We start from the raw sequence: 12084 nt of genomic DNA on the forward strand, positions 1-12084 counted from the left end.
AGCATAGTAGTCTCTAGGTCCATCAAATGGTAAGATTTCATTCTTTTTTATGGCTGAGTAATATCCCATTATATATGTACCACAGCTTTTTTATAGTTGGGATACTGGAAATACTGAGGGGAACATTATATAAAGTATATGATTGTCTAACCACTAAGCCGTATACCTGAAATCAGTACAAAATAAAATTGAAAGAAAAAAAAGCAACACAAAAGCAGCATCATTTGATAAATATTTACTAGTACCATTTTGTAGTCCTATCCACACCTATGCAGCATCTTCATGTTTATGTTTAAACTATTCCCTTGAAAATCCATAGCATCATGCAAGGAAGAGCACTATTGTATTAACCTCATTAAGATTAAGGAGAGTAAAATAAATAAATAAGGAGGATAAAAGAACATATTAATTCCAAATCCACATGTCATTTTATAGATTACTAAAGGTTTTATTTTATTCATTTGTATTTTGAGGAGACAGGAAAAATCAGAAATTGAATTAAATGTATTATCTAGAGTAGTACAGTAGGTAAAAAAGTTTCATTAAAGAAGAAATATTCAGAGTCCTTCATAACTTGGCTTATCTATTTTCATACTAAATATACAAAGAAAATAGCTAATTATTAAATAATTATCAAGACATTTATTTTGATATTATTCATATATAATAATATTTAAGACCTAGTCCTTTCTAAATCCTTAAGAGTCTACTATTTCTGAAGATGTGTAAAGTTCTTTTTTCAAAGTAGCAATTCTGATTAGCAACTACAGTTCATAAGAAAATGCATTATTCTATAGCAGTAAATTTCCCTAGCCTTTATATATTGAATTTATTAGCATTGGCTCCTTAGGACAACTGTTTAGGAAGAAAGAAAATCATTTTTAAATAAAAATGGTTATATTTAAAGTACATACATAGTAAAATGATTACTACAGCCAAGCTAATTAACATATCTCCTTACATAGTTACCATTCGTGTGTACATATGTGTGTGTGTGTGTGTGTGTGTGTGTGTGTGGTGAGAACACCAAAAATCTACTCTCTTAACAAATTCCCAGTGTACAATATAGTATTGATAACTATAGTCATGATGCTATACATTAGATCTCCAAATGCATTCATCCTATATAACTACCACATCTTCCATTTCCCCACCTCCCTACCCCTGGTGACCACCCTTCTACTCTCTACTTCTATGCATTCAACATTTTTAGATCTACTTATAAGTGAGGATCATTCAGTTCCTTTATTTTTGTGTTTGGCTTATTTCACTGAGCATAATGTCCTTTATCCATGTTGTTGTAAATGGCAGGATAGCCTTTTTAAAGGCTGAATAATATTCCATTGCATATATATACCACAATTTCTTTATCTGTTCATCCATCAGTGGACACTAAGGTTGTTTCCATGTGTTGCATTTGTGAATAATGATGCTATGAGGAGGTAGTGCTGAAATCTGGAAGTACTGTCTCATTGCCTTTGGGTATATACTCAGAAGAGAGAATGTTGGGTCATACGGTGGTTATAAATTTATGAAAACCATTTCTTAAAGGAATAAGTAATTTTGCATTTTAATAAGAGCCACTGCTCTGGACCTGAGGGGAGAAGCATTGTACAGTTTGTACTGGATTAGCATGGTGGATGTGGTCTGCTGGTGCTACAGCTTGGGCCATAGTATACACTGCGTGGATCAGTTGAAAGGAAAGCAGTATTAACTTCCAGTGGATGTCCATTCAATGAGGATTACGTATCTGTGGTTCAAGCAGAATTGATAGAAATGGAGAGGAAAATGTAGATATGAGAGAAATGATAGATAAAGTAATGGCTTGGTTTTATGATCTAGGTGGATCTGGAGCCTGAGAGAGGAAATGATTATCTTAAAGTTATGGGACCAAGAATATTAAGGGGTCTTCTTAAAAGGGTGCCAGGTATGGCTAAGTAGGAAAGTTAAGAGTGAAAAGAGAAGTTCTACTTTCTGTTAGTCATGGTGATAAACTGTCTCTCAGAAAGATTAAGAATATCTCTAGCAAAACTAAGAATTGCCATTAGCAAATCATCCTTTTTTTTTTTATCCTCACCTGAGGACATTTTTGCATCTATCTTCAGATAGAGCAGGAGGGAGAGAGGTGGGAAGAGAGAGAGAAATATCGACATGAGAGAGGTTGCACATCAAGTGGTTGCCACCCACACAACCCCAACCGGGGCCGGGGACAAACTGCAACTGAGGTACGTGCCCTTAGCAGGAACAAAACCCAGGACTCTCTGGTCCGCAGGCCGATGCTCTACCCGCTGAGCCAAACCGATCAGGGCTAGCAAATCATTCTTAAAATCAATTTCCATAGTACTAGGTTCCTCTTTTTTTGTAAGAAAATTTTAACTGCTGATTCAATTAATTGAAAATTTATGAAACATTCCATTTTCCTATTTCATCCTGAATCAGGTATAAGAAGTTGTCTTTTTCTAGGACTTTTTCCATTTCATCTACATTTTCAAATAAAATTTTTAATTGTTCGTAATGTTTTTGTATTATCTTTTTAGCCTTTGTGTATCTATAGTTATGTCTGCATTTTCATTTCTAACAGTTTCACTTGTTCTCCTTCGTGTGTCTTTGTCTGTCTCTGTCTCTCATCATTTTGGACAGAGGTTTGTCAATTTTATTGCTCTTTAAAGAAAAGATAATTTCCATTATATTTTTGCATTTCTTTCCTTCTTTTACCCTTTTAAGTAGTCCTTTATGCGCTGATGCAGACGATAGCAGATGGCTTAAGCAGTTGTTGTAGACAGAAGTGATCTGGGGAAAGCAAGTGTGTGTCAAAGTATGGTTTCCTGCTATGTTCTCAGCTGTTGACTTGCAAAAGGGAGGTCATCAGAGCAAGCTGGAACCAGGACAAGGCAGGTTGTTCTGGCTGTCTGTGAGGTGAATGAGGAGGATTATAAAACATCTCCAGAAATTGCCTTTGGGTGCCCCAGTAGACTCTAGCCTTTTCTCATTCATTTCTCCTTATAAAGTGCAAATCTTTATTAATATAACATTACCCAGCTAAAGATCACATTAGGTAGACTTTTAATTCATGTTAAGGATGGGTAAAATAAAAGAATGGTATCACTCAAGCCCATTAATTTTCACTTCAATGTCTGGGTGATACAATTTTCTAAGCAAAGTTAATGAGCAAACTTTCTCTCGCAAGATTTAACTTTAACTGTAGTTTGGACTTTACTTTTAAACTCAAAGTGTATCGAGCAGGTCCCCCTTCTAGCCAAGCCTAGCCAGTAATAGAAACACCATCTGTGCTATAATTTTCATATTAATTAATATATATAGATATTTATCTATCTTTGTATATATGCATGTATATATACATATATATGTATAGTAGAGTGCTGCAATGTTTATACATAAGATTATGTCTATATCTATATCTTGCTATATAATCATTAAGAATTAAATCCAGAGGAAAGAGCTTACAGTGAGTTAAATATCTTGTCCAAAGTCTCAAAGCCAGGTAGTAGCCGAATCAGGATTGAAATCTCTTCTGCGCTAGCCTAGTCTACATTTCACTACTCCATGAACTTACTTTATGGCATCGCTTAAAAGGTAGGTGAGTATATATAAATGGTATTACCAATGCAAGAGTTATTACCAATACAAGAGTTGTGTTTTTTTTTTTTAACAATTTTTATCTTTTTTGATTTTAGAGAGAGAAGAAGGGAAAGAGAGAGAGAGATAGAAACATCGATGAGAAAGAACATCGATTGGCCGCCTCCTGCATGCCCCCCACTGGGGATCAGGCCCACAACCTGGGCATGTGCCCTGACCGGGAATCAAACCAGTGACCTCTTGGTGCATGGGTTGACTTTCAACCACTGAGCCACACCAGCCAGGCAATACAAGAGTTTTAAGGGACACTTCCTGTTAATAGAAATGTGTGTATCTGGAATGTATATCAGAAAGAAGAGAATAATGTTCAAGCAAAATCTAGAATGTCCTCAGTGAATTGGCTACTTGTTTTATATGTTATTTATTTGAATTAAGACACATATAAAAATTGCCTTTATTAAGCTTAAATGCAGAGATAGTTGTTTACTCATTATTATCTACTATTAAGATATCTTAATATTTTTGACAGGATGAGAGTTTGAGTGTTTTTCCTCCTCTCTGCTTTTTGGAAATTTTAGTTTTATTATACAGGAAGACGCTCAGGAAATCCTTTTTTCTGGTTTCTGATTTATGTAAAGAAAAAGACATAAAACTCAGGTCTTTGCATCATTCAATAGTTGTTTATGTGACTAACAGCTGTTTTTCTTGATTCTTAGGTGATTTAGTTACAAATTTGAATCACCATTTTATAGAGTCCCTTTGATTTAAAAATCATGAATAAAAAGAGCAAATATTTTGTTAAAACTAAATTAAGCATTTTAGGCAACACATATATTAAAGGTTTTGAAATTAAAACTCTTAAACTTTAAAACTCTTAAACTTTAAACTCTCTAGAAATAGCGGTGTTCAGTTACATTATGAACTCCAGCTCTGATGTCGGGTTTGCAAAAATTTTGTAGTGGGTAAAAGAGAGGATTAAAAGAGAGGATATTCATTTTTCTCATTGGCACTATTAGCATATTTAATAAAATTATTCCATTCCTTTGCTCACAAATGCTAACTAAGGCAATTTTAACATAACAGCTCATGATCTTGCTTATAGCACATTCTTTTTGATTTGGGTATATCATTTTGATCCTCTCTAAGTACTACTAATTTTAAAAGGTACATACTCACTACATTTGTTTGACAAGCCATACATCTTTTGACAAAAATTTTCCACAAATGAGTTCTATTAAGTTGCTTCATTGAAAATCATTATCTTCATGGGTTATAGAACATTGTGTTACCATTATGGAACAACTGTGCAAACTAATTAAGCAAAATAAAGGAAATGCTATTATATTAATATTATGATATTTAAGTGATAAAATTAGTTAATATTCTTAACTTTGTATTTCTCTCTCTCTCTTTTTGGTAATTTAGTCAACAGGATTTAATGAAAACTTACTATCTATTGAGCTGTATGGGAGGTAGGTTACTACCTAATCAGAATTCCTTCTTTGGTTTGGCTTCTGGTTTATCTAAGTAACAGATGAACTTGTATGGGTATCTCCCCAAGACTCCCATGTTCTGCCTGCCTTCACATTATATGTTTTATACTAAGGAACATGGGTCTGTCTGCCTTTTTATCCATCTATCTATATTCCTAATGGTGTGGGCAGAATCCAAAGATAGGCTCTAAGATTTCTGGTCCTCCATGTACATACACCTTCTCCCAATTATTCAATCATACAATAATCTAGGTACTGCTGTAAAGGGATTTTGCAGAAGTAAGAAAGGTCTCAAATTAGTTGACCTTAAGGTAGATGATCTGGGTGGGCCTTACCTAATCATGTGAACACTGTAAATCAGAGTCTAGAGGCACAGGAGGGAGGTAGAGGTTGGGAGCAACAGAAGAATTTCTTGTGTCATTGCTGACTTGATGATGGAGATAGCCACATGGTAAGGTATGTGGACAGCCTTTAGGAGCTGAGAGTGGCTCCCAGTTGATAGCCAATAAGGAAACAGGGGCCTCAGTCCTACAACCACAAGAAACTGAATTCAGCCAACAGGACCTTCAGTTCCACACGAGATGAGCTATGAGTTCTGCCAAGATCTTGATTTCTGATTTGAGGGCCTTGAGAAAAGGACCCCACCAGGGAGTGTGAACTAAAGCAAGAAGGAGCTAATATTATGTGAGTTATCTTAAGCTGCTAAGTCTATGGTAATTTGTTATGAAGAAAAAATAATTAATACATCCACATATAACCTGGTCAACCTTAGCTTCTTTAGAGTCCTAAAACCTTAGTTCTTTATTGAATCTGTTGTGGGTTTTATTATGTTCAGTCACAAAGGGTTTTTGGCTTGTTTATAAACAGAATGATTTCCCTTGAGACTACTGTTATGACCTGTCATGGTTATCCTCCATTGTATAGTTGCACAACTGATTCAGGGGAAGATTATTTGTAAAAATGGACACAACAGTTCCACCTATTTTAGTACTCAGATCCCTTTGTAATACTATAACCAATTCTACCATCAAGGGGTAGAGTCCATTTCCCCAAACCTTGGATTTGGGCTGGCTCTGTAATATTTTGAGTGGTAGAATACAGCAGAATGACCTTAAGGCTAGACCTTGTGAGACCTTACAGCTTCCTTCCATCCTCTTGGGCCCAGCTGCCCTGTGAGGCAATCATACTGAGCCTGCTGAGAGCAGTGTGAGGGGCAGCTGAGGCACCCAAGCAGACAGCTCCAGTTAACATCTGGACTTTGAGGCTACCCAGGACAAGCTGGTACCTGGTTGACCTCCCAGCTGATCACAGATGCATGATAGAGCCTAGCTAAGACCAAATGAAGCAAAAATGAGCTGCCCTAACTTAGCTTATTCAAATTGCCAACCCACAGCATTGTGAGCAAATCATTAGTTCTTATTTCAAGCCATATGTTTTGAGGTGATTTGTTATGCAGTAAAAGATAACTAATACAGATATTAAAAAACATGAGTTAAAAAATATGATTTTATCAAACAAGTGTTGGTGAGGGTGTGGAGAAAAAGGGACTCTAGTACACTGCTGGTGGGAATGCAGACTGGTGCAGCCACTATGGAAAACAATATGGTGTTACCTCAAAAAATTATAAATTGAATTGCCATTTGACCCAGTGATCCCACTTTTAGGAATATATCCTAAGAAGCCTGAAACACTGATCAGAAAGAATATATGTACCCCCATATTCATAACAACACTATTTACAATAGCTAAGATCTGGAAACAGACCAAGTGTCCATCAGTAGACAAATGGATATAAAAGCTGTGGAGTACTATGCAGCTGTAAGAAAGAAAGATCTCTTATCCTTTGAGATGACATGGAGGGACCTGGAGAGTGAAACAAGCCAAGCAGAGAAAGACAAATATCACATGATCTCACTTATTTGTGGAATATAATGAACATAACAGTCTGAGGAACAGGGTAAACCCAGAGATGTGGAAGTAGGGTACAGACTGACAATCCTCAGAAGAGGGGGGGAAGAGATAAACCACAGAATTTATATGCTGTGTGAATAACCGATGAACATGGACAACGAAGCTGGGGATGGGGTGGGGGGGATAGGGAGGAGGGTGTCAATGGGGAAAAAAGGAGAAACATATGTAACAAAAATAAATTAATAAAAGAACATAAAAATATGATTTTAAAATTAAAAGTTTATATATTTTAATGGATTATTATCTATTCAAATGTCCATGTACATAGTGCAAAAGTTAACATACAAAGAGTATGTACATAAAAATAAATTTCCCTTCTCTAGGACTTTGTTAAGCTTTTTTCATCGCTTTAGAACTTTTCAGGATGATGGTTAGAGCATAAAACAACAATTTCAAGATTGTGCACTGGGAAAATGACCAAAGTAGATTAAAAAAACAACATAGCATTCCAAATTGATTGACTTTGCTCCACTTTATGTCCCTAAATGTTCGTTTCTGCTTTCTTCAGTTTTCCTTAGGAATGAATTTAAAAGGACCCCAGATGTTAAAGGTAAAAGGTGAGGTTAAAGCTGAGTATATGCCCAGCCGGTGTGTCTCACTGGATTGAGCATCACCCCATGGACTGAGAGGTCCTGGTTCGATTCCTAGAAAGGGCACATGCTGGGTTGCAGGCTCAATCCCCAGTGGGGGTGTGCAGGAGGCAGCCAATCGATGTTTCTCTCTCACATCGATGTTTATCTCTCTCTCCCTTCCTTTCTAAAAAATCAATAAAAACATATTTAAAAAAAATAAAAAAGCTGAGTATATGCCTGACTTTGTGGGTGAGTGTTATAGGATGAAAAATTATCATGTATGCTTTCCAGTAATGTGAGATTAGAGAATCTACCACCAGTGATGGGTTAAGTGACTTAAAAATTATTCAAAGTAGTATTTTTTTTGTCTTGTATTTGGAGAAGGCAAGTCCATGTGCCTGAAAAACAGTGTCAGCCCAGGAGCAGAGACCTATGTAGAGCACTAGGTGCTTGGGCCACTGACTTACCTGACCTTTCCTGGAGTCTTATCCACATCCAGAATATAAAATCTACAGGACATCAGACTCAGGCTGAGAGTTTGGTGTCACTTGGCATAACCCTGGGGAGTCTAGTTATGCCCTAAAAATACAGGCTTATTCATTCCATAAACATCTATCATGCACCTACTATGTTCCAGGCACTGTTGATAGATGATATGGATACAAAAATAAATATCACTGTAGTCCATAAATATAAAATTTTCATTTCTGGGGTCCACCCACAGTGATTCCAGGGACCCCAAACCAAATTGGATACTTCACCCTACATGGACCAAAACCCCCCTAAGATTCCTAAAGAATGTGAAATATTCAGCTCCAAAACAGTGGGTTTAATAAATGAGTGTTAGCGTCCTGTCTCTTAATGAAGCTTTGATGTAAGAAGTTCAAAGTAATGTTTGATCTCCTCTTATTGTTTTTGGTTTAAAAGAAATTATGGTTCCTGATATAAGAGAAGGGCCATGGCTGAGAGCCTGTGGACGTTTATACCTAAGACTATGGAATAAGCTGCATGTTTCTATTTCTCTCACAGGACAGGGAAAAGGCTGTGTGGTCATTATTACATCCAGACACCTTGCCCCACTAGCCTGGCATCATAGAATTTTGTCTAGGCTGCTTTGGAGGGACATTACAGGCTCATTGGTAGGTTAGTACTTTTCCAAGGAGAAGCTAATGCACATTTCTTGTATTAGTGTGCTTGGGCTGCTATAACAGTGGCTTAAACTACAGACACTTACATTGTCACAGTTTTGGAGACTGGAAGTCCAAATCAAGGTGCTGGCAGTGTTGGTTTCTGGTGAGATCTCTTCCTGGCTTGCAGATGGTGGCTTTCATATAACCTCTTTTCTCTGTGTGTGCAAACTGAATGAAATCTCTGGTGTCTCTTCCTCTTCTTATAAGGTCACCAGTCCCATTGGATTAGGGCCTTATCCTTATAACCTCATTTAACCTTAATTATCTCTCTAAAGTCCCCATCTCCAAATAGTCACATTGAGGGTTGGAGTTTCAACATACAAATTTGGAGGCGGGTGGCACAATTTAATCCCTAAACTTCTTATATGCCAGACACTTTGTTAAGCATAAGGATGCAAAGATATGTATATATATCAAGCACCAATTCTGGAAGCAATAATCACAAGACTGTACTAGGTGTGGGAAAGGCAGAAAAGGACTGTTCAGTTTGAGCAGGAGAGGGAAGGCTTTTCAGAAGAACCTGGGTCTCAGAGAGGAAGGAAGCTCTTGGAAGGTGAGGGGGTGGGGTTTAAGGTATACTAGGCAGAGGGGAGGCATGAGGAAGGGCATAAAGGTGACAGATTCTTTCATCCAGTCTTCATATTAACAGAGCAGGGCCATTTAGCAAATACAACACTCTGGCTGAGTGAAGCCCTGGGTGTTTGGGGGATGTAGGAAGAGCTCACAGAAGTGGTTAAGGTGATATCATGCTGACCTTTGGGGCACTGTACTAAGGAGGTTGGACTTGATCATGTAACAGAAATTGAACACCCCCATTTCAGAAGAGGAAGAACGCAGGCATATTTGCACTTGGAAAGTTCACTGGGGAAGCAGTTTGGAGGAAAAGAGTGTGTGAGATTGGAGGCTTGGGACAGTTGGGAGACCACCGCCACAGTGTGGTGACGGACCCCAAAGGTAAACTGTGGCAGTGTCAATGGGATGGGGATAGGGTTATCTGGACATCCTGTAGTATGCACAGGACTTGGAATTGAATCCCATGTGAGGAGTGAGGGGAAAATCTGGGCTGGATCCAAGGTTCTGGTTTGGTGACTGGTGGACCCATTGTCAAGAATAGAAACAATACAATGCAAGGATAGGGAGAGAAGACTGGTGGAAAACACCATGGATGAAGTTTACACAAGGCAGTTTCTTGGGCCAAAAAGAGCTTCTGTTTCTCTTAATCCTTTGGCTGGTGATTCCACCCCTTGTTGGGCTTCAGGGACTTAAGGATGGCCAGCGCCTTAAAGGGCTGTGGCTTTAGAATATCTTCAGAGTAATTTGTTTAATGAAATCCATGATATGACTTTTCTGTGTGATCATGACCCAAACTGATCAGAAAAGCTTCCCAATAAATAAACACTTACTCATCTGTTTCCAAGAAAATCAAATTACTTTTGATCTAATATCCATCAACCTGCTGTTCTTGTTCGAAACTCTGTATTTACAATTTTTGTATCTACTAAGATTCAGGTAGATTGTAACCTAAGAGTCTTGGGGTTGGGCAGAGAAGTAATTTACTATAGGAGAGTTGAAAAACAAACAAACAAAAAAGTCACAGAGAAAAAAAGAGGTAAAATAAACTCTTTTCTCCTTGCCCACAAATTAAAATCTCCAATTACCTTTGAATGGGGAGGGGAGAAGAAGGTGAAGCATATGAGTAAATTCCCAGATCACTGGGTTTCAAACTCCAGCCTGAAATTTGTAGAATTCCAGCAAATCTGTTTCCTTTACGTCCTTGATTCCTTTTAAGTTTTCTTCCGCGATATATTAGCAGGATTGCAATGGGGACCATGTCACTCACCTCTTGAGTGTCACAAATGTAAAGCGTAGATGGAGGCAGACACCCACCAGCCACCTTCTATTTCCCATCTCTCTCTGATCCCGTGACACGTAGTTTTTTTCTTCCCACATTCCCTCTCCTCTTTCGAGAGTTTCAGAAGCCAATCAAACTAAAGCAAAAAGAAACCTCCCGGAACCAAATCCCCAGACTTTCTCGGAGCTCCAGCGTCGGGGGCTCAGTCCGCTCGGGGCGCCGCAGGAACGCAGAGGTCCAGGCCAGCGCGGCGGGGCGGGGCCTGGGCGGGGCCTCAGCAGCTTCGCCCCGCCTTCAGCAGCCTAGCCCTGCCCCCAGCCCGCCCAGCCGTTTAATTCGGACGCGCGGGGCCGCGGGGTGTGAAAGAGCTGTCTTGCGTCGGACCGGCTGCAGCTGCCGTCTGAGCCGCCACCGCAGCCGCCCTGAGCCGTGGGCCATTGAGCGCTGCCGCAGCCTCCGGAGCGAGCGCCGAGGAGGGAGCCGAGCGCCTTTGTGCGCGCGCTGAGGTAGGTTCGCCTCCCGCACTTACTTTGCACACAAAGACTGGGAGCTCGGGGAAGGCGGGGTGCCCGCCGGGAGACTGCGCGGTCCCCGCCCTGCCCCGACCCGGCCCCAGGGACCCCCGGGTGCGCTTGGCCACTGGGCTTCTCCGCCCCGAGGCAGGCCGTCAGACCGACGTGGACGGCGAGGCTCGGGGGTCGCTGCGAGCTTGAGAAGGCGACGCGGTGGGCGTACGGTGCGCGCTGGTCACCCGCGTCGTGCCTGGGGAGAGCGAAGGGCCGGGGCGTGGCGGGGACCCGGCGCGGTGACCCCGAGCCCGAAGGGTGCAGGGGAGGCGGGGGCTCCGCGAGGGAGAGGAGCCCGGACTGCCGTTCCGATCGGCTTATTGTTGCTTCCTCGGCCTTGAAAATGGAGAGACCCCGCCTGGAGGTCTGCCCACTTGGTGCTCCACTCGCGGCCAGATGCCGAGTCCTCAGCGCCCTGCTCGCCTCTCGCTGCCCCGGGGCAGCCGGACGCGGGCTCCGGGCCGAGCGAGCCGCCGCCTGGGCAAACAAAGGAGGGGCCGCGGGGGGTTGCCTCGCTGGTTTAAAGGTGACAGTGGCACTGTTTGCAGTCTGTAAGTAACTTTTTCATTTTGACATATGCCCTCTCCTACCGCTCCAGTGAACCCAGTAGCTTGGGTAGCGTCTGCACCTAAGAAGTCCTGAAATGTTGGTTCCCAATTTCTCCCCAAACATCTCCGGGTCCTTCAGGAGGGCATGGGTGCTGCTGCTTAAGTTTTAACATACTGGGGAGAGGATGATAAAGCCCTTTCTGAAATGTGGCCAGCACTCCTTCAGAGGATAAATTACAGATCTTACTGTCTGCAGCAAGGTACCATGTCCTTCCTTCTCCCGAAAGACCTTAGT

At 40.6% G+C, this 12084-nt stretch overlaps 1 protein-coding gene across 2 annotated transcripts in view; it reads left to right on the forward strand.

Annotated features, from left to right (window-relative positions):
- FAM107B (family with sequence similarity 107 member B) overlaps window positions 1–12084 on the forward strand; it is a 272172-nt gene that overhangs the window by 183414 nt on the left and 76674 nt on the right. The window contains exon 1 of one of the 2 annotated variants that reach the window (XM_036281195.1): window positions 11059–11181. The exons of the other annotated variant lie outside the window; for it this stretch is intronic. The gene's annotated coding sequence lies outside the window, so the exon portion shown is untranslated. Of the gene's footprint in view, window positions 1–11058; window positions 11182–12084 lie in introns of those variants that run through there. 2 annotated transcript variants of the gene reach the window in all.

The sequence above is a fragment of the Molossus molossus genome, unplaced genomic scaffold (genome assembly GCF_014108415.1).
Source record: "Molossus molossus isolate mMolMol1 unplaced genomic scaffold, mMolMol1.p scaffold_m16_p_32, whole genome shotgun sequence".
Classification (NCBI taxonomy): Eukaryota; Metazoa; Chordata; class Mammalia; order Chiroptera; family Molossidae; genus Molossus; species Molossus molossus.